Consider the following 25,875-nt stretch of genomic DNA (forward strand, 5'->3'; position numbering starts at 1 on the left):
CAGTTGATAAAATTAAGCAGTGCAGGTACAATAAAATGTGATTACTAGCAAAGACAAATACCTTAAATGAAATATCCTTATGTGGCTCCCAATACTAGTGAACTTATATAAGCAGTAGCCTTAGAGCCAAATAAGGAATGGAGTCACTGGACTGGAAGCAGTGACCTGTACTGGAGCACAATATTCGGTCGGGGGGGGGTGGGGGGGCCAGGGGGAGAATACGTGAGCTCTGATCTCCTAGGTCCAAAGCTGACAATTTAACCAGATAACCACAATTCCGTTCTTTAAATTGTGTGCCGTACTATTTAATGCCTAGGATATAAACAATCATAAAACTACCAGTGCATGACCTAGACACAAAGACATTTTCTCACTCCCTTCTTATTCCACAGCTTAACATAATGAAATAGGGTATTTGTATTGGGCGCACAGCTACTCCAGCTCATGTCCTGGCGCCGTGATCAGCAGGAGGATGAAGTGAGAAAGGCCCCAGCCTAATGATTGAACAAACAAGGTTTTCAAATTTTTCCTGAAGGAGAGTAGGTCGGAGTTAAGCCTCAATAGTGTCAGAATGCTATTCTACAGTTATGCGGCTAGGAAGCCGAAGGCTCTTCCCCCCCCCCTGTCTGGGTCAGATGTATCCTGAGTACACTGGCCAGGTTGGTCTTGGATGAACGAAGCGGCCTCAGAGTTGTGCATTTATTGACCAGTTTCTTTAACTAGCCGGCTGCAACATTGTGGAACGCTTTAAATAAAGATGGCCTGGATTTTGAAATCTATCCGGTCCTTGATATGGAGCCAGTGTAACTACTTCAAAATCGGAGTTCTGTTAGATCAGAGTTTCGGTTTGCAAATGGCTCTGGCTGCCGCGTTTTGAACCACCTGTAGGTGCTGTATCAAGGATTTAGGAAGAGCAAGGTACAGGCTATTGACAATCAAGTTTAGAGGTTAACATAGCCTGCACTACGATCTTTCTACTTTCAAGCGGGAGCACTAGCAAGAATTGAATATGCTACTTACCAGTATGCATCTGTTCTTGGCATGTAGGGCTGCTGACATTCATATCTGTGCATAGATCGCCGCCTAGTGTTGGGTCCGGATGATTGCACATTGTTGTCCTGGAAGAGTCTTCGAAGTATCCTGAGATGGGTGAGTCCTCCCCTGGACCACAGTGCGCATGGGCATCCTCTCCATCCCCAGATTGTTTTTCGCCATTGTGGCAGTGTTGGAGTAGATACAGGAAGTGATGACCATGCTATACAGTAATTCTGAGAGCTGCAGCTGCGACAGGCGCCGGGGAGGAGGGTGGGCGATATGAATGTCAGCAGCCCTACATGCCAAGAACAGATGCATACTGGTAAGTAGCATATTCAGTTCGAGGCATGTGGGCTGCTGAATTCATATCTGTGCATAGAATACACATCAGTACCTCCTATTAGCGGCGGCTACCCGTGCCAGCTGCAGCAGTCTGAAAAAGAGTTTTGAGAACAGCCTGTCCTACAGCTGCCTGCTGTTTTGAGTGTACATCTACACAGCAGTGTTTGGTAAATGTATGTATAGTGGACCATGTGGCTGCTCTACATATTTCCTGTAAAGGAAGGTTTCCCAGGAAAGCCATGGACGCCCCTAACTTTCATGTTGAGTGGGCTCGTGGTGGAATCGTTAATGTGCGTTTAGCTTTTTGATAACAAATTTGGATACATTTAACGATCCATCTGGCTATACCTGCTTTGGAAATGGCGTTGCCTTTGTGTTGTGGAGAGAAGGCAACAAAGAGTTGTTTAGTCTTCCTAAAGTTTTGAGTTCTGTCAATATAGTACACGAGGGCCCTCTTTACATCTAGTGTGTGGAGCATCCTCTCAGCGACATTTTGTGGGTTTTGAAAGAAAACCGGCAGTTCAATAGTTTGATTCATGTGGAACTGCGATATCACCTTGGGCATGAATTTGGGGTTGGTACGTAGTACGACCCTGTTGGCGTGAACCTGTATGAATGGCTCTTGAACGGTTAGTGCCTGGAGTTCACCAACTCTTCTTAAAGAAGTGATCGCTACTAGGAAAGCTACTTTCCAGGTAAGGAATTGAATCTCGCATGAGTGTAGAGGTTCAAAGGGTGGACCCATCAGGCGTGTGAGGACCAAGTTGAGGTTCCACATCGGAGCCGGTGGGTGGCTTGGAGGAATTACTCGTTTGAGGCCTTCCAGGAATGCTTTGATGGCAGGCACTCTGAATAGAGAGAGGTGCTGCCTGGTCTGCAGATAGGCTGATATTGCGGTCAAATGGACACGTATAGAGGTGTACGCCAGATTGCATCGTTATAGGTGTAAGAGGTAACAAATTATGTTTTGGATGGATGCGTCTAGCGGGTTAATGTCATTATTATTGCAGTAAATGACGAACCTTTTCCATTTGGCTGCATAGCAAGCTCTGGTAGTGGGTCTTCTAGCTTCCTTAATGATGTCCATACAGTCAGGTGGCAGGTTTAGGTAGCCAAACTCTAGGATTTCAGGAGCCAGATTGCCAGGTTCAGCTGTTGCGGATCTGGGTGCTGAATCTCTCCATGGTTCTGCGTCAAATGCGCGGGTTTGATCCGCAGCCTTTGATGCGGCACCACGGAAAGTTCGAGAAAGGTGGTGTACCACGGCTGGCGTGCCCACGTAGGAGCAACCAGGACGAGTGTCAGTGAGTGTTGTCGGAGTTTGCGTGACACCAGCGGTATCAATGGTGCTGGGGGAAAAGCGTACGCAAATCTGCCGGACCAGTTCATCCATATCGCATTGCCCTGCGACTGTGGATGTGGGAACCTGGTGGCAAAGCTTTGGCATTTTGCGTTTTCGCTTGTGGCGAATAGGTCTATCTCTGGATGACCCCATTGCTGGAACTACGGTTGGAGTACTGATGGGTGTAACTCCCACTCGTGCATCTGGTGGCTGTGTCTGCTGAGCAGATCCGCCATCTGGTTGTCTTTGCCGGGGAGGTGTTCCGCCATGAAGAACATGTTGCTCTGAATGGCCCACTTCCACATGCTCTGAGCCAGATGAGACAACTGTGGAGAGTGTGTTCCTCCCTGCTTCTGTATGTAGTACATGGCGGTCATGTCCGTCCGGATCAACACGACTTTGTTGCACAAGTGTACTTTGAATGCTTTCATAGCCAGGAAGATTGCCATCAGTTCTAGAAGGTTGATGTGCATCTTCTTTTGTTGTGTTGTCCATAGTCCCTGCACTGTGTAGTTGAGTACATGAGCTCCCCATCCCTGGAGAGACGCGTCCGCTGTCAGTATTATCTGTGGAACAGGCTCTTGGAACGGTCGGCCCTTGCAAAGGTTTTGTGGATTCCACCAATGCAGAGAGTTGTATGCCCGACCGCTCACCAACACTAGGTCTTTTAGTTGTCCTTGAGCCGGATTCCACTGACGTGCTAAGCACTCCTGAAGCGGGCGCATATGTAGTCTTGCGTGTGGGACTATGAAAATGCAGGAGGCCATCATGCCTATCAACTGCATGAACACTCGCGCGGGAAGTGAGTGTTGGTGTTTGAACTTGGAAATCAGCATTTGCATGCTGTTGATTCTCACTAAATTTGGCTGAGCTGTGGCCGCCAGAGTGTCTATGGTCGCACCTAGGTACTGTTGTACGTGTGCGGGTTGGAGATGTGATTTTGGGTAATTTAGTGAGAACCCCAGACTGTGAAGGAGGTGAATGGTGCGGGACATGTGGCTGGCACATTGCTGGGCTGACTTTGCTTGAACAAGCCAGTCGTCCAGGTAAGGGTAGACGTGTATGTGCTGCCTCCGTAGATGTGCAGCCACAGTAGCTAGGCACTTTGTGAAAACTCTGGGTGCTGTTGTCACGCCGAAGGGAAGGACTTTGAACTGGTAGTGCTGCCCTTGAACAGCGAACCTGAGGTATTTTCTGTGTGAGGGGTGAATGGGTATGTGGAAAAACGCATCTTTGAGGTCCAGTGTGGCCAGGAAGTCTCCCTGATTGAGCAGCGGGAGGACTTGCTGTAGGGTGAGCATGTGGAAATGCTCGGAGAGAATGTAGCGGTTGAGGGGTCTCAGGTCTAGTATAGGTCTGAGTGACCCATCCTTTTTTGGTATTAAAAAGTACAGGGAGTACACCCCCGTACCTTGCTCGTGGACGGGTACGACCTCTATTGCGCCTTTTAGTAGCATACTTAGCACTTCCTGCTGTAAGAGCGTTAAGTGCTCTGAGGACATAGGACGGTGCTTTGGAGGTATTGTGGGTGGAGTTGAGGTTAATTCTAAGCAGTAACCGTGTTTGACAATATCTTTGACCCACCTGTCCGTGGTGATGGAGTCCCACGTGGACAGGAACCTTTGTAGCCTTCCCCCGACAGGTGTTATGTGGTCGGGAGGAAGGGAGAGGGCGTCACTGTTTGTTCTTGGGGGAGGACCTGGTGTTGCCGTATCCGCGTCCTCTGCCCTTTGTGCTTGAGCCACGATATCCACCCGGGTGTTTTTATCGTAGGAACTTTGTGTGTTTCCCTTGTAGGTTTGCTGTGACCCCTGTCCTCTACCTGCTCCTCTATTTCCGGGGCGACGAAAGGAGCCGCTCCGAAAGGACTGCGTTTGAAGAGCCCCCATGGACTTTGCAGTGTCCGTGTCCTTTTTTATTTTCTCTAGGGTGGTGTCAACCTCCGGCCCGAATAAGTAGTCGGGGTTGACAGGCTGGTTGAGGATGTTATTTTGTACCTCAGGTTTGAATCCGGAGATTCGTAACCAGGCGTGTCGTCTCAACATGACGCTAGTGTTTATGGCTCTGGCAGCTGTATCTGCGGCATCCAGTGCACACTTAATGGATGCGTTTGTGAGGAGTTGTCCCTCCCTGATGAGGATCTCTGCTCCCTCTTTGAATTGGTCAGGGAGATGTTGGAGTAATGTTTCTAATGTGTCGTAGTGTGCTCGATCGTAGCGAGCGAGGAGCGCCTGAGTATTGGCAATACGCCATATGTTAGCTGCTTGGGCCGCAACCCGTTTGCCGGAGGTCTCTAGCACCTTGGACTCTTTGTCCGGGGGAGGAGCATCCCCTGTCGTTTGAGAGTGTGCCCGTTTGCGAGCATTCGCAACTACTATGGAATCCAGAGGTAACTGGCCTCTAATGTAGGTAGGGTCCCCAGGCGCCGACCTGTATTTTTTGTCGATCCTGGGGTTTATTACTCTTGCCCTGGTGGGTTCTTTGAAGATGTCCTTTGCTGGTTTGAGGACACCTTTTAACATTGGTAGAGTTTTTATATTCCTTTCTGAGGATGCGAAAGTATCCATGAGAAAGTCGTCCTCGACGGTGTCAGAGTGGAGTTGCACACCATGATTGGCCGCAGCACGTTCAATGAGGGCGTTGAATGCGGCAGTGTCCTCTCTGGGAGATGTTTTCGCTCCATATAGTTGCGGGTCCTGTGTATCCATAGATGCACCCGGGTCTACAGGGTCATCCCAAGCTTGGTCAGGGTCCTGTTGGCCTTCAGGGTCCATCTCTCCGGGTTAGGGGACATGGCAACTGATGTAGTCCTCCAAAACGTCTGTTTCGGAGTGCGTGGGAGAGAAGGACTGTGGATCTTGGTAAGAGGAATGGAGAGGTTCGAAAAGAACTGGTTCCGAAGCCACTGGCAGCTTTTTCTTAAGCGGGATCCGGTAGGAGTCCAAAGCTGGCTCGGAGGTTATTCTCCTCTTGTGGAGCATCATTCTGCCGGTGTCGGCGTCGATGTGTGATGGTGACGTCTCTGCAGGAGAGCATTCGGCAGGCGTGATCGTGGTGTGGGTGACACGTCTTCTGATTTGGAACAGTTTTGGGGCCGTGGACGGCCGTAGGCCAAAAGTGATGTTGGCCGGTGCCGGAGAGGCTGTTGGAGCTTTGATCGGCTCGGAGTCTGACGTGTCCTGGAGGAATGCCTTGTGTTTGATGCGTTGCAAGGACGCAGCAATTGGCCGCACCTGGAGCGCCATCGGTTCTTTGGCGCCGACCGGTTCTGTAGAGGCGGGCGTGGACTTCTTCGGCGCCACTGGGTCATCGAGTCGAGGAGCAGTAGTAGCCGTTGACGCCGTCGATGATTGTGCCTTCGGTGGTGCTGTCGAAGCGGTGTGAGACGCAGCAGCCAGTTTGACCTTTGTGGCCGGAGCCGATTGTTTCGGTGCCGGGAGCCAAGTAGGTTTGGCGGCACCGAAGGTCTTTTTCCGTGTGTCGGCGCCGACGTCGGCTGCTGCAAGCTCGGCACCGAAGTCTCGTTTGGTGCGGTCGGTGCCGACGGGTTTGGTTGGCGTCGAAGGTGTGGTAGGCTTAGATCCGACCAGCGTCACTTTTGGTTTCGGTTTTTGATGAACCAATACAGCTTTCGGTTTCGGTTTCGAAGAAGGGAAACCAGCCGTTTTGGGTAGTAATGGCTGCCGCTGAATGTCCGAGGCCGGGCCAGAGGGCGGGGCCAAAGAACTGCGGGATAGGTCTTGGGTAAGGCCCGAAGGCGATCCCTCGACCGGAGCCATAGACTGGCGCACTGGGATATCCTCAGTCTGTACGGGTAGGCCTTGCTCGTCACCGGAGCTACTCTCTTCGGCCCCTAAGGCCTCATCGTAGTCTCCTACCTCGGTGTCGGCTTCATCTCTGTGAAAGAGTCGTTCTTCGATGTCTTCCGATCCGGACTCGTGTTCGGAAGCGGGGCTGGAGGGTAGGTTCTCCACGTCTTCGACACCTTCGTCCTCGGCGCTGAAGATGTTGGTCGGGGCCGGTGCTGCTTGCTGCGCTTCGAGTCTCGCTGCTCGTCGATTCCGGAGAGTCTTCTTGGATCGGAATCGGGCACAGGCCATACATGTGGACTCGTCGTGATCCGGTGAAAGGCATTTGTTGCACACCGGGTGGACGTCGACATGGGGATATTTCGCATTGCATACAGGACACCGCTTGAATGGTGTCCGATTCCATCGTCGGTGTCGGGTCGATGGTCGGGTAAGATGCGAAAAAGTGGTTCTTGAAGTTAGTAAACTAACAAAGATACTATCGATACCGATCGGGAACAGTACCGACGCGAACTAAAGGCCTTTTGGCCTGGAAAAAGTTTTTCCTAACTTGAGTCAAGATAAGCACATCCGAACCCAATGGCGGAAAAAAACAATCTGAGGATGGAGAGGGTGCCCATGCGCACTGTAGTCCACGGGAGGAGTCACCTATCCCAGGATACTTCGAAGACTCTTCCAGGACAACAACGTGCAAACATCCGGACCCAACACTAGGCGGCGATCTATGCACAGATATGAATTCAGCAGCCCACATGCCTCGAACAGGTCTATCTCTGGATGACCCCACTGCTGGAAGTACGGTTGGAGTACTGATGGGTGTAACTCCCACTCGTGCATCTGGTGGCTGTGTCTGCTGAGCAGATCCGCCATCTGGTTGTCTTTGCCTGGGAGGTGTTCCGCCATGAGGAATATGTTCCTCTGAATGGCCCACTTCCACATGCTCTGAGCCAGATGAGACAACTGTGGAGAGTGTGTTCCTCCCTGCTTTTGTATGTAGTACATGGCAGTCATGTTGTCCGTCCGGATCAACACGACTTTGTTGCACAGGTGTACTTTGAATGCTTTCATTGCCAGGAAGATTGCCATCAGTTCCAGAAGGTTGATGTGCATCTTCTTTTGTTGTGTAGTCCATAGTCCCTGCACTGTGTAATTGAGTACATGAGCTCCCCATCCCTGGAGAGACGCGTCCGCCGTCAGTATCATTTGTGGAACAGGCTCGTGGAACGGTCGGCCCTTGCAAAGGTTTTGTGGATTCCACCAATGCAGAGAGTTGTATGCCCGACCGCTCACCAACACTAGGTCTTTCAACTGTCCTTGAGCCCGATTCCACTGACGTGCTAAGCACTCCTGAAGCGGGCGCATATGTAGTCTCGCGTGTGGGACTATGAAGATGCAGGAGGCCATCATGCCTATCAACTGCATGAAAACTCGCGCCGGAAGGGAGTGTTGAGGTTTGAATTTTGAGATCAGCAATTGCATGCTGTTGATTCTCACTAAAGTTGGCTGAGCTGTGGCAGCCAGAGTGTTTATTGTCGCGCCTAAGTACTGTTGTACGTGCGCAGGTTGGAGACTTGATTTTGGGTAATTTAGTGAGAATCCCAGATCGTGAAGAAGGTGAATGGTGTGGGACATGTGGGTGGCACATTGTTGTGCTGACTTGGCCTGAACTAGCCAGTCGTCCAAATAAGGGAAGACGTGAATATTTTGTCTTCGCAGATGCGCGGCCACTGTCGCCAGGCACTTGGTAAAGACCCTGGGTGCTGTTGTTACTTCGAAGGGGAGAACTTCGAACTGATAGTGATTCCCTTGAATGGTGAATCTGAGGTATTTCCTGTGTGAAGGGTGTATTGGTATGTGGAAGTATGCATCCTTCAGGTCTAGCGTAGCTAGGAAATCCCCCTGACTGAGTAGTGGGAGAACCTGTTGGAGGGTGAGCATATGGAAATGCTCCGATAGTATGTATAGGTTTAGGGGTCGCAGGTCTAGGATAGGTCTGAGCGAGCCGTCCTTTTTGGGATCAAGAAGTACAGAGTACACCCCTGTGCCCTGCTGGGCGACGGGCACTACTTCTATGGCTCCTTTTGCGAGCATAGCAAGCACTTCTTGCTGGAGTAAATCTAAGCGTTCGGCTGACATAGGACGGTGCTTTGGTGGTATGTTGGGTGGAGTGGAGGTTAGTTCTAGACAGTACCCATGTTGAATTATGTCCCTGACCCACCTGTCCGTGGTGATGTTCTTCCAGGCGGGCAGGAACAGCTGGAGTCGTCCCCCGACAGGTGTTAAGTGGTCGGGGGGTAGGGAGAGGGCGTCACTGTTTGGTTTTTGGGGAGGACCTGGTGTTGCCATAGCCACGTCCTCTGCCCTTGGTGCTGGATCCACGATATCCACTCCTGTTTTTGTCGTAGGTGGTTTGTGTGCCACCTTTAGCATACTGTTGTTGTGACCCCTGACCCCTTGACGTTCCCCTATTTCCAGTGCGACGAAAGGAGCCACTACGAAATTGTTGGGTTTGTAGCGCCCCCATAGATTTGGCAGTATCTGTCTTTTTTGTCCGGATTGCATTTTAGCTGGTTGGTCTTGAACCAGTTGAACACAGTTCTGAGACAGGCCCCGATTTTGACCCCATCAAGTACGGAGCCCTTATCACATGAGAAAATCAGCTGGGTGTCATCAGCATGAGATCATTTTTGCACCTTCAGCCTCTACCATTAATGCTTGAGGGGGATAAATACATGTTCAAGAGGGTAGGGCGGAGAGCAGAGCCCTGTCAGAGAAGAAATTAGTTAATTAACTCCAGTTCTCCAACATTGGTATCTTTTAAATATTCACCTCCTCCAGTTGGTGCAGGGCAGACGTCTTTCAAGGGCACCCCAGTATACAGTGCTGCAGTTAAAGCCATTCTCCAAGTGGAATGAGTCCTCACTCTTCTCTGAAGGGGACACTCAGCCTGTATTGTATTCAGTCATGCCAAAGTAGATAGACAAAGAGCTATCCCCAGTTTGGGCAGGGCTTGAACTTTTTGTGGTTGAGCAAATTATACAAATAGCAGGTCTGATGTGCGCACGTTCTTTGTCCTGTCCATATAGAATTTGAGATATCTAGGCAAATTTAACAAATGTAATGATCTTTCGGCTGGTGAGTATAGATTGGGAAAGAAAATTCTAAGGACGAAAGGCTCATTCAGCTGGAAGTCGGCAGGCATAATTTGGAATTAATTCAGGGTTGGTTTTGAGCAGCACTTTGTCATTAGTGAACTGGAGAAGGGGTTCTCAGATGGTGAATGCCCAAATTGCTCCTCCACTCCTAGCAGATGTCAGAGGTAACATCAGCTGACTTAGGACTAGATTAAGCTCTCATGAAACTGGAGGATGTCAAAGAGGTGGAAAAGCTCTAAAGAGAGCTTTTATAAATCATTTGAAGTCTGCTGTTTTCACAAAGGATCATTAAACGGTAAGCCCTTCTAAACTTTGAGACTGCAGCCAAATGTACCCCGACTGAAGAATATTTGAAGTATTTGGGCAAATTTAACAAATGTGGCAAAATCCGAGAAGGCTTTATTTTAAGGGGATGATGATCATTATTCCTGCACCAGACACAAATGCTTCTACTTAGCGTTGCTAGACTCATGCCTAGATGAAGCACGAGCCTTCACTAGAACCTGATTACACTCATGTAGGATATCCAGATAGCCAAATTCTACGTGGTCAGGTACCAATGCTGTAAAACTCAGCAACTTCGGATCATGCTAAAGAATTGTTCTTTGATGTGTGGAAGGCTCTGGATTTTAACCATCCTTGCCTCCTTAGTACAGTCAGTTCTGCAAACTGGCAATAACCTGTATTTGAATCATCAATCGCCACATCAATAATGAGAGGTTAGTGCTCCTTCCTTTACTATAGCTCTCGCCATTTACCTCTTACCCTCCGGGATAAGATGCAGTAATGGTGCTATATATTATGCCGCATTTGGTGATCGTAACTTCGAATCGCCAGATCATTGGCCATGTTAATTGAGGTGGCTACCATATAGGAAATTCTCCAACTCAGATCAATACGTTTGCTAACCTTGTCTGGCAAACTAGATAGTGTTATTAAGGTCTTGGTCCTTCTCTGGGATGCTGAAGCTTTTACTGAAAACTGTCTGGTATGACCAGTGAGGCAAGCCGGAGCTGAATCCGGGGCTCTGCGTTTCTTTTCCAGACTAGATATGACAGCTGGAACTGTAGCAGGTGTCATTCATCTTTTTCAGTCCTTCTGACTAGACTTAATCAAGAATAGGTCTGGATTTAACGTATTTCCGAGGCTGCTCCTTATAAGTAATATAGACTACAAGGTAGGTTGAATTTGGCAGCTCTTTCAATCAACAAATGAAATTTAGTGATCTGTAACATCTTGTGGCATTGGCCATGGTTTCCACTTAGGACAATAAAATCTCACCCATCATCCCTTCCATCACTGTCTGAAGGTAGCTCACCTGTGTGAGAAAGTGCCATCTTTCTTGCATGGTATGCCCCCACTTTTTGCTGAATAGCTGAATGTACTTTGACTGAAACCCAAATTGGCAAACCCTGGCCACATGTCAGCCCCTGGTAAATGGTACCCTAGGTACCCAGGGCCTTGTGACCAAGGAAGGCCTCTAAGAGCTGCAGCACTCCTTGTGCCACCCTTAGAGGCCCTGTACCCTTACACACACACACACACACACACACACACACACACACAGCGCCTTTGCAGGCTGAGTGTTTGGGTGCAAGACAAAAACAAAGTCGACATGGCACACATCCCTGTGTGCCATGCCCATCACCTACACTGCCATGGCATACATCAGTCACCCCTCTAGCTGGGTGCCTTATGCCAATGGTGTGGGTACAGGAGCAGGAGCCCTGTGCCCACACAGTGCCCAGGTCCATTCCTGAGCACTGTAAGTGCAGTGCTACCATTTAAGAGAACATGGTGTTGAGAGCTCGTCAAACACGAGCTCCACAGCACCATAATGGCAACACTAAAGACTGAGAAGTTTGGTATCAAGCTTCTCAGCACATTAAATCCCACACTGGCATCAGTGTGGGTTTAATGTACCCAGCACCCCAGAGGGCATCTTAGAGGTGCCCCCTTAAACCTAACCTACAATCCAAGTCTGCTCTAAGGCTGCCTAGGCTGCCACCCAGCAGACATGTTGCTGGACCCCTGGGTAGGAGAGCCCCTGCTCTCCTGGGCCTGCAACAATGCACATCCTGGGCAAGGTGCTAAATCTCATCCCCCAGGGTGGGCAGGGGGAAGCTTCAAAGGCATGCCGCCTCTGTGAGCTTCCCCAGGCCCCTGCAACCCCCCACTCTGGCGGGGAGCTTTGGCCGGAAACCCCAAATAAGGACAGGGGATGTGCCAGTCTGCCAACCCCACCCCTCAGGTGGGGGAGGCGAGGTGAAGCACATCTCCGGGCTCTCGCCATCTTAAAGATGGGGAGCCCTACCCAATCAGGACTAGGCTACTGCCCCCCTCCCACAGGAGAGAGGCAGGATAGGGGGTGTACCCACCCCAGGACAGGGACCCATTGGTCCCTGCCCTTCACCTACCTGTAACGCCCCTAAATCTAGTATTTAGGGGCACCCTGAACCTTCCTTCCCTAGATTCCAGATTCAAAACTACGAAAAGCAAGAAAGAAGATCTGCCCTGCAGCTGCTGAAAAGAGGAAGACACCAACTGCTTTGGCCCCAGCCCTACCGGGCTGTCGACCCTCGAACCTGGTCCTGCTCCAGCCCGGCATCTCTTGTGGCCAGCAACCTCACTAACCCCAGAGGACCTGGCTACCTTTTGGCTCTAAGCCCCTGGGACTCCCATGAGTAGAGGCTCTACTCAAAACCTATCTCTAATCCCTGGCAGCAGCCCGGAACCGCGAACCCAGCACACTCTGTACCAGCTAAGCCTAGCCAGTGCCGGAGTGAACAAAGACCCCGAGGACGACCCCACGGCGACTGACCCAGAGTCCGGCACCCAAGGACCTCCCTCGACACTCCTGAAGAAGCCTGCAGCCTCAGAGCGAGGTGCCCCCCCAACCGCGATCAACAGAGGGTAAGATTTCCCGACACCAAAAGGCACCCCTGCACGCGGCGCCCCACGGCCCCCTGTGCCCAATCCCGGGGTATCTACCTATCCTCCAACTACCCAACTTACCTCTCGAAGTGGTGGTGGCACCTGAAGAGTCCTCGTCCCCGCGCTTGCAGTCTTTTTCTAAACCGGAGATTTCCCATTGAAATCAATTGAGCGCCCGAAGCCTCAAAAGCACTCTGCACCCAGCCGCCCGAGTGGCCCTGGCAGTGAAATCTCTACACCTACCTACGTCCCCACTTACCCTAAGTGACCAGGAGCCCAGCTCCCACAGCCGCGTGGCTTGCCAGTCAGCAGCCACCAACCAAGACCCCCCCTATCCCTCATAGGATAACATTGGGCCCAACTCTCTCTGCACCCGGCCGCCCTAGAGCCGCTGAGGGTGAACCAACTGTACCTACCTGACCCTGGGGGACCCCTGAGTCTGTGCCCAGAACCTAAACTCTGCCAGTCTAGTACTTACCCTTAAACCGCAAACTCTATTTTCCTCATAGGGTAACATTGACTGGCTTTTTCCTGAAATTTCTTCTAAGTGTGGACTTTTCAAATCTTCAAATATTCACCAAAAATCAGCCGAGTGACGAAAAACGAAATTACTCACCTGCTCTTAGGTGAGCTCCCAGTGCTGGATCTTGGTGCCCCAGCACTGACTCTGAAAAATACTTACAACTGTACTTACCCTTAACTCAATTTTCATCCATAGGAAACCATTGACTGTTTTTCTGTAAAATTTCTTCTAAGTGTCAATTTCTGCAATCTTTAAATATTCTTCAAAAATCGTATATTATCTGAAAACGTAATTACTTACCTGTTTTGGATAAAGGTCCCAGTACTGAGTCTAGGCACCCAGTACTGGATTACAAAAGTAACGCGAACATACTGTACCTGTAACCTGCATTTTCTTCCATAGGGAATCATTGACTGTTTTCTCTGAAATATTTTCTAAGTGTCAGCTTTTAAAATAGCTAAATATTGTTTAAAAATCATTACAGTAATTAAGTCGACTTTCATCACTTGATTCTGAGAACTGACCCAGGACTGAATCTAGGATCCAGTCCTGGAATTCCAAAAGTAATCATAAAAGTAATCTGTTGCAAATAACTTGAATTTTCCATTGAGCTCAATGTATTGTTGTGTTTAAAAATAGAGTTGCCTACTGCAACCACTTGAAACTGATCACCAAAGTCTATTGCATATTTCAAAAGTATTTATATGAAACATCTCATTCTGAGAAAGTATATATTAAATCTAAGTGTTGGTTCTAAAATAAAACAAGCATATATTTTTTATATATAAACCATTGGCCTAGAGTTCAGTTATTGAGTGTGTGAGACCCTTTGCTGACTGAGTGTGTACAACAAATGCTTTACACTGTCCTCTGATACTGCCTTACTGCTTGACCAAGCTACCACTTTAGAGTAAGGTTATATCTAACTTTAGCCTCTGCCAAACCCTGGGGGACTGTGGACTCTGTACACCCTGTACCCATTAAGGAACAGTATATACAGAGCCACTTTCTCACAACCTTCCTCTCCTACATCAGAAAAGGCGAAACCATTAGAGTAAACATCAGCAATGTCTACACCATGGACCGATACCCTTGGCTTTGAAGGAGGTGGCAGTGAAGAATGCCTAGGGAGCGAAACTAGTAAAGGAGCAGGATGAGAAGTGAGGATAGAAGCAGTAGGTAACCCCGTATTACGTTTATTAGATGGCTGTTGCAGCAATAATTTTGCAAAAGTATCCATTATTTGTTGCAACACTGATAAGGCCATTGGCACTTGGACCTCATCTGGCTCTGTGTAACATCTAGGTGGATTGGATTCTGCCATGTGTACTTCCGTTGACACACTCGAGTCCTTGTCCATTGTGTCCTTTCAAAATCTAGGACATCTCACAACCAATTGTCTTGCTATAAGCAGTCAGTGATGCATAATAACTAGCTTTTTCTTCTTGATCTGACTGCAATAAATGTACTGGAAGCACATCCTCCACCCTTAAAAGTAAAAGGAAAATGCTTCTTACCCAGTATGCATCCGTTATTGGCCTAAAGAGCTGTAGAATCATATGCTTTAGCATAGATCGCCATCTAGTGTTGGGTCTGGATGTTTGCACTTTGTTTTTCTTCAAAGAAGTCTTTCCAGTCACAAGGTAGGAGACTCCTCCTTTCAGTGATAGTGCGCATGGACATCGACTCCATCCTTGGATTGTTTTGCCGTAAAGGGTGATGGAGTTAGTAAAAGTAGTAAAAAAGAGGTCCATGTATAACGTATCTAAGTAAGATGGTACTGCAACAGGTAAAAGTTCCCAGGGAGGCGGGTGGGCGCATAGGATTCTACAGCTCTATATGCCAAGAACCGATGCATACTGGGTAAGTAGCATTTTCTTTTTGAGGCATAGGAGCTGTAGATCATATGCTTTAGCATAGACTATACAGCAGTTATCTTCCAAAGCGGTGGCTAACCTGTAGCTGTTGCAGTGGTTTGAAATAGTGTTCGTAAAACTGCCTGGTCCACACTAGCTTGTTGTCTTGCTAAAACATCTACACAATAGTTGTGTGTAGACCACGTTGCAGCCCTGCAGATGTCATCTAAGGGTATAATTTCCAAGGCGGCCATAGAAGCCCCTCGTTTGTGTGCAGTGCTCTAGGGGGAATTGTTAATGTGCCCTTGGCTTGAATGTAACATACTTGAATACACAACTATCCAGCGTGCAATTCTTGCTTTTGATATGGGATTGCCTTTATGTGGTACCTCAAAAGCAACAAAAGTCGTTTGGTTTTCCTAAAGGGTTTTGTCCTTTCTATGCATTATAGTAAAGCTCTTTTGACATCTAATGTGTTGAGAGCACGCTCTGCCAACGAGTCTGGTTAAGGGAAGGATACAGGTAACTCAGACTGATTGATGTGAAAGGCAGAGAACTTTGGGTACAAATTTGGGATTAGTCCTAAGAACCACTGTTTTGGTGTATTTGCAAAAATGGTTCTTGTATAATTAGTGCCTGAAGCTCACCCACTCTTCTTATGGATGTGATGGCAATAAGGGAAACTACCTTCCATGTGAGACATTTTAGTTCACATTTGTGCAATGGCTCGAAGGGTGGACCCATGAGTCTTGTAAGCTCTATGTTTAGGTTCCACACCAGAGAAGGAAGTCTAGGAATAATGATTCTATGTCATTCCATGAAAGCTTTAATAGCAGGCACTCTAAACAGAGACAAGTGCTGTCTGTTTTGCAGGTATGCAGCTATTGCGGTGAGATGCAAGCGTCTAGATGTGTACGCTAAATTAGAACGCTGTAGGTGTCACAAATAGAGGTTTTGTATAGAAGCATCTAGTGCAGGGATACTCATAGTACGGCCCGCGGGCCGCCAGCGGCCCGGCAAGCCTTCCTTGGCGGCCCACGGACCTTGCAGACATCGTAACTGTGCAAGCACCGCCGGTTGCAGCAGCGTGGAGCTATGGGGGCCGGGCCGGGTGATTCTTTTAAAAGCCATTCACTTGTTAATAAGGCTTTGTTGTATTTCACCTCTTCTTAGCGCCCCTGCATCTCCACTCTGAATGAGGGGAGATGCAGGGGCGCTAAGAAGAGATGAAATACAACAAAGCCTCATTAACAAGTGAATGGTCTTTAAAAGACCTGTGAAGTACTTGGGTGCGGCGGCTGTGTGCGTTCCAGGGAGTGAGATTAGGCACGTCACGGAATAGGCTCTGCCCAGATGCAGCGCCAGCAGTTTGACAATGTTTATAAGGGCAAGTAAACAAACTTCTTAGAGAGGCGCAGAATGTATTATTGACACTTTTTTGTTTGTTAATACTACAAGAAAAGGCTGAAACCTGCACTGTCATCCTGTTCTTTGTTAATGACTGGTATTCATTGAATTTCACACTAGCCAAGGGGTAAATAATGTATATTTGCCATATATTAACTTGTAGATAGCTCCCTGCACTCTTTGACCTCCTCCATGCGAGTGGATTGGACAAAGCACTAAATTGAGAGATTTCTTAAGAGGCTGCTGGTGCAAGGAAGAGTCATTCAACTCTCCGAAATTCTTCCAGGGGTGTAGCTAGCCAGAGTGCAGCAGGTGCAGACACACCGGGTTCCAGGGTTGTGAGGGGACCACTGCACCCAAATGTGTGTGCTTTTTACTACCAAACTAGGGATGAAGACCGTTTTCACGGCGCGCGTTGGAACCCCTGGAACCCTTGTTGCTGCCTTTGATTTCTCCGCAGGCCTCTTCACCAGGGGGAGGGAATCTCAGTCTCCTGTCAGCTGCATATGAAAGTCTCCCACCTGCTGGGCTGAGGTAAATAGTGCCAGCCCCCCGCCTGCTGGTGCCTGTTCTGCGGGAATCTATCTCGGCGGATCACCCTCCGCAGCTTTCATGTGGTTTGGCCATCCACCCTCCTAACAAAATAGACTGACAGCTGAATGTGAACATCTCCTGCCTCCTGGGTGTCCCAGCCCCCCGCCCCCTCCACCTCCGACCGCTCATGTCTGTTCTGTGGATGCCCACAATGGCAGATCAGCCCCTACAAGCCTGGGTCACCCGCCCTCCTCAGAAAAGTGCACTCTGGCCTCCTTGGCGCTGCGTGCAAATATGGCGCCCGCTGTGACTCGACCACCTGCAGCAGACCCGGGATGGAGTTCAGGGGTTCCCACGTGTCACAATGTGACAGTTTCTGGCGTATGATAAGCAGTGAAAAGAAAACGCAGCACCTAATTGCGGTGACGGAATATTTGCCGCATACACATGACGTCACATGCTTACCTACAACCTGCCCCGTGAAAGGGTGCATCGCAGCTTTTAACAAGCGGATGCACATTGGAGGGTGACAATGGTCAGAGTGTATGAAATGTAGGTGGGACATTGTGATGGATGCCCAATGGATTCTGCTATAATCTGCACACACGATAGGTGCATTGGAAACTGAGGAGGGTTCAATGCGCGTGAAATGCATGGTGGGTATTTCTAAATACTCTGTACACATGACGTGTGTAGTAGACACTGCTGTAGACTTGCTGCCTTCAAAATGCACACTAACTACTACTAGAGGCCTTGCCCGTCTTGTAGGCACATTGGACGCTGCTAGTTGCCCTTTAACCATGATATGCACACCAGACACTTCTGTAGGATCTACACGAGATGTACACATTGTATGCTCAGAGAGTCTCTGGCCCATCACACCCCATTGAACACCTCTATGTGCAAACTGGACACAGCTAAAGACGGTACCCAAGGGGCCACAGGGACACTGCAGGAGGCCTGGTGCACGTCACACGTGCATTGTGCGCTGCTCAGGCTCTGCCTCCGTGACATGCACACACAACACTGCAAGAGTGGATGCCCCAGACATGGGCCCGTGGGTGTATGCTGCCGCAGGGAGCCACTTCTATATTTATTATAGTGCCAAATACCCCTACGCTATTTCATGGCGCGATACCTTCATTATACATTGTCACCCACATATGCCAGTGACCGGTCGCAGCCCTGGAGGCTAAGCAGGGGTGCTGTACTAAACCTAGATGTGGCCACATGAGCAGAAACGTGGAAAGAATAATCTTCGTGTCAGAGTTCATGCAAAAATCCAGAACAAAGACAGCTTCTGTGTAACATTAGTGCCACTGTGAGCGAGGTTCCTTCAACCATCACCTCTCCCAAAGCTGTTGAACGAAGGAGTCTGCTGCAGGGGCCTGCGTTCAACCTCATGGTCACTTTTTTTTTTTTGTTGCTCTAGCCCCGCCCTCCCCCACTGACCCCGCCCCCACCGGTGCGGCCCTCGGCCACAAACCACACTGTAAATTTGGCCCCCCGAGAGAAAGTTTGTGAGTACCCCTGATCTAGTGGATTGATTTTATTGTTACAGTAAACTACAAATCGCTTCCACTTTGCTGCATAGCATGCTCTTGTAGTAGGGTGTGTAGCCTCTTATGACATTCATGCAGTCTGGCGGAAGATTAAGGTAGCCAAACTAAGATTTCAGGCGCCAGATCGCAAGGTTGAGATGACTGGGATCTGGATGTCTTATCTCCAAGGTTCGGAGTGAGAGACCTGGGGGAAACGTATAGATTTTGGTGAGGAACTACTGATAGTTCAAACAGGGTTGTGAACCAGGGTTGACAGGCTCACGTGGGCGCAACGAGAATTGGTGTCAAGGTGTGCTGTTTGAGTTTGCGAACCACTTACGGAATTAGTGGGAGAGGTGGAAAAGCGTAAGCAAATCTTCCTGACTAATTTATCCATAGGGCATTGCCTTTGGACAATGGGTGTGGGTACCTGGACGCGAAGCTTGGGCATTTTGCGTTGAGGTGTGGCAAACAGATTTCTGGGTAACCCCGTGTAGGAGAGTGGCATGGACTGCATAGTTGCCCCCAACTTTTTGCTGATGTTTTGACTGTTTTTATGACTTTAGCCAGGCTGTGGCCCTGCTATCCAGGACCCCAGCCTATCTGCTTCCTCTGTTAAACGATGCGAGTACCCTAGGTACCAACCAATTGGATGCTGAGGGTGCCCTGGCAGTCCCTTGTAGATGGTACCCTAGGTACCCAGGGCATGGGTCCCTCAGTAGGCCTACCAGGGCTGCAGCACTTATTGTGCCACCCTGGGACAGCCATACAAACTGACACCACCAGACCACTACTGTAGTCTGGGTAAGGTGGTGCTAGCACCCCTTACAGGGATGTAGGTACCCTATATCCCACACCATTACAATACATACTCACATAGGTCACCCCTGTGGCAGGCCCTGGTAATTCTACAGGGCTGGGTGCTGAGGTATGTGTGAGGGGGGACCCCTACCCGAGTAGGGCCTCTCTGCAACCTTCGTAAAATCGTTACTGGGTTGTTTGTAGTGTAGCCATACCATATACCCTTAACCGCATTATAAGTGAATCGCGTCATCGCAATAACTTGAGAATGGCTACACAGAACCATATCGTGTTTGTTGTCAAACATGTAGGAATCATACCCCCAGTCCAGCCATGGGCATGAGGGTACGATTCCCCCTTACTAGAAGGGCGATATGGGAAAAGCGGTAGAATTTAGACACCAATTTAAAAGTGCACAAGTTACACAAAACGGCTACTGCCGGCCACCTACACGACCCTGGCTGGCTGTTGCTGGGGAAAACCCCAGCCTCGCCAGCTGGACAATAGGGCTCCTGTGGCAGGGAGGTGCTAGCATCTCCCCAGACAGGATAATGTGGATTGGAACAGGGTGGGTGCACCAAATGTCCTTTCAGAGTTGCACGTAGGCAGCTGCAGAGACCTAATTCTGCATACACCGCTTGGAACCGGTTCAGGGGCATCCTGCCCCTCGCCCAGGCAGGAAACACACAAAGGGGAGAGGGTGTAGCCACCCTTTCCCGCCTCACCAGCCATTGGTGGACACTATTCTGGACACTCCCCTAATCTTGGGGATAAAGGTGAATAACGTGGCCCCAGAGCCTCAGATTAATTTGGAACTTTACAGAACCGACCTTCGACGAGCTGCTGCCCAGCTGACTGAAGAAATCTCCCTTGGGATAAAGGAGTTATCCCCCTGCTTGGCAGGCACCTGAAACACTGCAAGTGACCCGGTTGGAACTTCGCTGCTCTCACGAACTTCGGCGTCTTCCAGAACCCTTGAGGTGGGTTTCCAGCACATCCCAGAGGCCAGTGAGTGTGCTCAACGAGTTTGGGCACCGTGGACCGCGTGGGTGCCGAGATCCCCAATACCCCGAGACCCCGGCCTTTACTTGCATAGCACACGACCCTTACCAGTGGGGAAGTTGTGCTTTGGCCCGTTTACGAGCCAACCACTTTGCAGCAATTGTGCCAAAGACCAGCGCCCTAGCCCCCTCCGGTGGCCTGTGGGTACCCTTTTACGCACTCCAAATTGCCGCCTCCCGCGGTCCCTTGTATCTCGACTTGGGGGCCCTAGCGGAGGTCTATCTTTAAACACGAGTTCCCCTGGTTGCTCCAGGCCTGCTCTACGCTCTCTCCAAAGGAGAGCACCCTCAGACCTCGTGGGTCTGCACCAGCAGCTGCTTTGTTCATCTTGCGTGGGTTGCGGTTGCCAAGGCTTAGTGGATCCAATCGGGACACTAACACCGCAGCGACCCTCATCCGACGTGGGACAGTTGCCCTCCAGAAGCTGGCCTTCCTTGAAGCCTCCCGGAGCCCGTGACTGCAGAGCCAAGCTGCACCCATCTCTACCTGAAGCACCCGACATCCACGAGCTCCTTCCTGTGAGCTCCCTGGTCACTGTGCCGTGACCCAGACTCTGTCCCCTCTGCTTTCAGGTTCTTCCCTACATTTTCTACATCTTAGATCTTCACGACATCGACACTTTTGGCTAGCAGCAGTTTGGACTACTTTTCCATTGAAAATCAGCCTGCGACCCGACACCAGAATCGACCTATGCACCCGGCTTCCCAGGGGCAGGTAACAGTGGTACTTCGGTACTCCCGTGGTAGTGGGCTCTCCAAAGCCTTAAGTCTCAAGCCTTAACTTTGTACTCCTGCTAGAAGTGTCTTTAATCTTTAAATATTCAACCGCGACATTCTCCATAGACTAACATTGCGATCCCGATAGCAACTTCTTATGCTGCACGCGTCTCCCGTGGGTCCCTTCCTCTTAACAGTGGGTGGATTCTGAAGGGGCAAGCGATCCTGAATGCCCTAGGCATTGTCTGTAGAATTGTCGTGGTTCTTATACCACTATTTTAGTATATGGTTTGGTCCCCCCCCCCCCCCCCGGGCCCATTGATTTGTGCTGTTTATTGTGTTTATAAATGCTTGTTTGAAGTGTAACTTTGCCACTAGTCACATAAAGTGACTGTGGGATTCTGTCTAGAATAAATACATATATTCTATATATATATACACACACCTGTGTGGGCTACATTTGGTTATTGAAGAGGTTATTATGGTAAAACAATAAGCTTAACACTCCTTCAAGACTTAGCCTGAAGGCTGCTCTCCACAGCTACCACTAGGATAGCTTTCTTTAAAGGTTGTCTGAAACCCATCATCAATAAGAGTGGAATTGGACTGGTGCAAGCTGTCCCTATAACTAGGAACAGCATATGCCAGGCCAACTTCTCACACCCCATATTTGGAAGAATGGGCAAAGGACTGGGTTGGGGTATGCTAGAGCTTTGGAAGTATCTATTTGTGGCTCCCAGATATGCTTGTTTGCGGTATAGCTGGAGGGGAGACTTAGTGAGGTTTATAGTAATTTCCAAGTCGTGAAGTAGTTGCACTGTTTTCTGAGTGTGGTGTAGGCAACTGTGTCGCGACCTGGCTTTTATTAGCCAGTCGTTTAGGTATGGGAAGACATGAATGTGTTGTCTTCAGTGAGCTGTTACTACTGCCAGACACTTGGTGAAGACTCTGGGTGCTGTAGTTACCCCAAATGGGAGAACTTTGAATTGGTAATGTTGTCCATCCACCACGAACCCAAGATATTTTCTGTGAGCCGGGTGAATGGTGATATGGAAATAGGCATCTTTAAGTTCAGAGTAGACAGAAAGTTGCTTTGCAGAAGCAGTGGGAGTACCTGTGGAAGTGGTCTGACTGAATATAGAGGTTTAGCTGTCTGAGGTCTAATATAGGCCTGAGAGAGCCGTCCTTTTTGGGAATTAAATACAGGGCATATACTCCGGTCCCTTGATGTAATGGGACTGGTTCTATCGCCTGCTTTTCCAAGAGAGAACCTCTTGATTTAAGAGGGTGAGATGTTCTGGTGACCTTGTGTGTTCTTGGAAGAATAGTTCGGGGGGGGGCAGGCAGTAAATACCGGATAATCTGTAGTACCCACTTGTCTGAGGTGATTGAGTTCGACAGGTAGGAATTGCGAGAGACGTCCCCTGACAGGAGTGGAATGATCGGGGTAGTGGAAGGAAGTCACTTGACAGGAAAAGTGCGTGTGGAGTTACTAGTTTCTTCCCCAATTATTATTTCTTTTATAACCTCCTCGAAAATAACCTCTGGAAGAGGGGTTTTTTGGTTGTTACCCTTTTAAGAGGAGGAGGGATTGTCGGTGGACACAGTTTGAGCCACCCCTGTAAAAAATGCGGCGAAAGGAACCCCTATTAGTAGGTAACTGTAAAGCCCCCATAGACTTCGACCTCAGTGTCCTGCATTTTTTCCAGCAAGGTATCGACAGCTGGCCCAGAAAGATGTTCTTTATCAAAGGGCTGGTTAAGTATGGAGGATTGCACCTCCTGTTTAAATCCCGAAATCGTAAGCCAAGCGTGTCTGCGCAATAGCACACTAGTATTAACTGCACAAGCTGCTGTGTCTGCTGCATCTAGTGCACATTTAAATGGAAGAATTAGTGATGAGTTTGCCTTCCTGGATCAGGTAATTAGCCTTTGCTTTGTACTGACCAGGTAAGTGTTGCAGGAGTTATTCTAACCGATAGTAACGAGCCCTATCAGTGCGGTAGCAGAGCCTGAGCGTTTGCAATACACCAATAATTTGCAGCCTGTGTAGACACTCTTACCGAAAGCATCAATGAGCTTGGACTCCTTGTCAGGAGGGGGGCATCACCTGTGGTTTGTGTTAGCTCTCTTGCGAGCGGAGTCCAAAGGCAACAGACCTTCGATGTAAGCAGGGTCTGTAGGAGCGGGTTTATATTTCTCGTCTACTCTGGGTGTGAGCATTCTTGCCCTAACTGGGTCTTTAAATACCTCATCTGTGTGCTTGAACATGCCTTTTAGATATTGGTAAAGCGTGAGTAGACCTTTGGTAATAAGTGAGTGTCTCAAAGAGGAAGTCCTCTTCCAAAGGCTCTTTATAGAGCTCCACCCTGTGATATTGAGCAGCTCTGTTAATGAACTGAACGTATCAAATACTGTCATCAGGTGGGGAGGGTCTGGAGGAATAGAGGTCAGGGTAGTTTTCTGTATCCATTTCCTTATCATATTTTTCCCACAGGTCAGAGTTTTGTGGTGTAATCAGATCTTGTGGCATATCCTGCTCTCCGTCCATATCTCCATCCCCATAATCGTCATCCTGTGTGGTAGGTGAAAGTGGAGGCGGCGGTGAATTTGATGGTGAGATAATCAAATTAAGATTAGGAGGAGGAGAGGGAGGTGAAATGTAAGGGGGAGAAGGGTTAGTACCCATGTTCTTTTTCTTAAGAGGTATAGGAGGATCCTCTAAGATCAATCATCCGTTTTTTGGGAAGAGTGGCATGAATGTGACCTGTTTGAGGGTTTATGACAAGTTTATGTTTGGATCCAAAGGTGATTCATCAGACCAAGGCTCTTTGGCTGGAGTGTCCTTTTCTTTATGTGCCGATTTCGGCACCAAATGTTTCAGCTCGGCCCTTTAGGTGTCGCACGTTTGAGCTGAGAGTCTTTGTGCTTAGTAGGTTTCGACTCCGAGCCTTTCAGGGTGGACGATTTCAGCTCCGAACCTGTAGGTGTGGAGGATTTTGGCTACAAAGTCTTCGATGCACATTTCAGTCCCCGGTAGATGCTTCGACTTATGTTTCGGTGCCGAAGGTGTTGGTTAGGCAGCAGAATGTGGTCGGCTCAAGCCCTACGGCTTTTCTTTGTTTCTTAGCTGGGCTGGAGGGCGGAGCATCTGAATCTCTGTTGGTGCCAACCTGAGCCTGAAGGCGAAGGGGGTAATGGAGCTTTTGTTTTATGTTGACTGGGCACAGAGGAATCAGTACTCACGGTACATTGACCTGAGTGCTGTGCTGCTCTTCCATGTCGGAGTCGGCTTCGGACACAGAAACCTATTCTTTTTCGGCTCCTACAACTGGATGATGGACATCGGGATCTTCACCGAAGATGTCCAGTACGGAGCAGCCGTGATGTTGCATCTCGTGACGTCTAGGCCAACGATCACGAATGGTCTTCTTCGATCGGATTAACATGCGTCACAGTCCTTTTCGTTGTGTTCCGGGGATAAGCGGTTGCAAACCTAGTGCAAATTAGTGCGTGGAAACTTAGCACGACACCCGGGGCAGTTTAAATGGAGTCAGAGCCATCGACTGCTAGCGCGGTCAGCACAGGTAGGCCCAATGGCCCGCCTCGAGGTTCTCGATCGAAGGTTCTCTCAGTTAAAACCATGAGTGTCAAATGGGGAAAAGTGATTGATGACAATACTGTCGAGTGTAGAGGATTGCGCGTTGGAGTTCGAAAACTATACAGAACCAGAGCGCAGCAATACACATCGGAACCAGATGGCCAAAAAAGCAATCTAAGGATGGAGTAGATACCCATGCACACCATCACCGAAAGGAGTCGCTGCCTACCTCATGACTGAAAAGACTTCTTCGGAGAAAAACAAAGTGTAAACATCCAGACCAAACACTAGATGGCGATCTATGCTAAAGTATATGATTCTACAGCTCTATATGCCTCGAACAAACATTTTCTCCCATGTTATTTGACTGCGTGGTTCCCAACAGTGATGCCGTTGAAAGTATGTCCATCGACAGTACACTTGATATTGACTGAATGCTTGACAGCAACAGTGTTGTCATTGACAATGGTGTCAGCATCGAAGAGATCTTCGTTGACAAAGGATGTAGGAAGCTGGCTTATTATATGGTGTATGAAAATGATACCGTGTTAAGAGCTAGGGGTTCCCTTATGAGTAGACGGGGGCTTGCTATGGCAATCCCAAGAGGTTCTTAGGGGGTAGTGTGGTCGAGCAGCCTTAGGCTTATCTGCAAGATATCTGAAAATACACAGAACAGTAAATGAGAGGCTACTGAAGCAGGAGATCCACATCAATTTATAAAAATAGCAAGTATCTTTATAGTTAAGCATCATAAGAAAATAGTTCAGGTAATTAAGTTTTAAAATATTAATTCTTTCAAGTTCACGAAGTCAACAGTGCAATTTTTGGAGAAGGCAATTTTCTTCTATGGGGGTAAAAGTCAAAGCGCCATTCTGGTATAGGACAGTGACTTCTCCAGGATTTAAGGGGAGTGGTGTGAAAGGTCCAAGACGGCACCAGCAGAAGAACAATTGTTACTTACCTGTAAACAGGTGTTTCTCCAGTATTGGTGTCTTTCATAGATTCACATGCTTGAATATTCCCAGTCGTCGGAGTGGGAGTCCCACGGTAAATAATATAGCAATATATACAGTCATAATATATAAGTAATCATATAAAACAGATATAAATAGGTGATAAGCATCAAGAATGTCCCTATATGAAATCTCCATAGAGATACACGGAGAGAGAGAAAAAAGACATTGGCAGTCTATCTCGGTCATTATGTTGGTCCAAACT

At 48.8% G+C, this 25,875-nt stretch overlaps 1 protein-coding gene across 3 annotated transcripts in view; it reads right to left on the reverse strand.

Moving 5' to 3' along the window:
* Window positions 1-25,875, reverse strand: part of AGO4 (argonaute RISC component 4) — a 588,224-nt gene that overhangs the window by 235,055 nt on the left and 327,294 nt on the right. The window lies entirely within an intron of this gene.

This window comes from Triturus cristatus, chromosome 3_2 (assembly GCF_964204655.1).
Source record: "Triturus cristatus chromosome 3_2, aTriCri1.1, whole genome shotgun sequence".
Classification (NCBI taxonomy): Eukaryota; Metazoa; Chordata; class Amphibia; order Caudata; family Salamandridae; genus Triturus; species Triturus cristatus.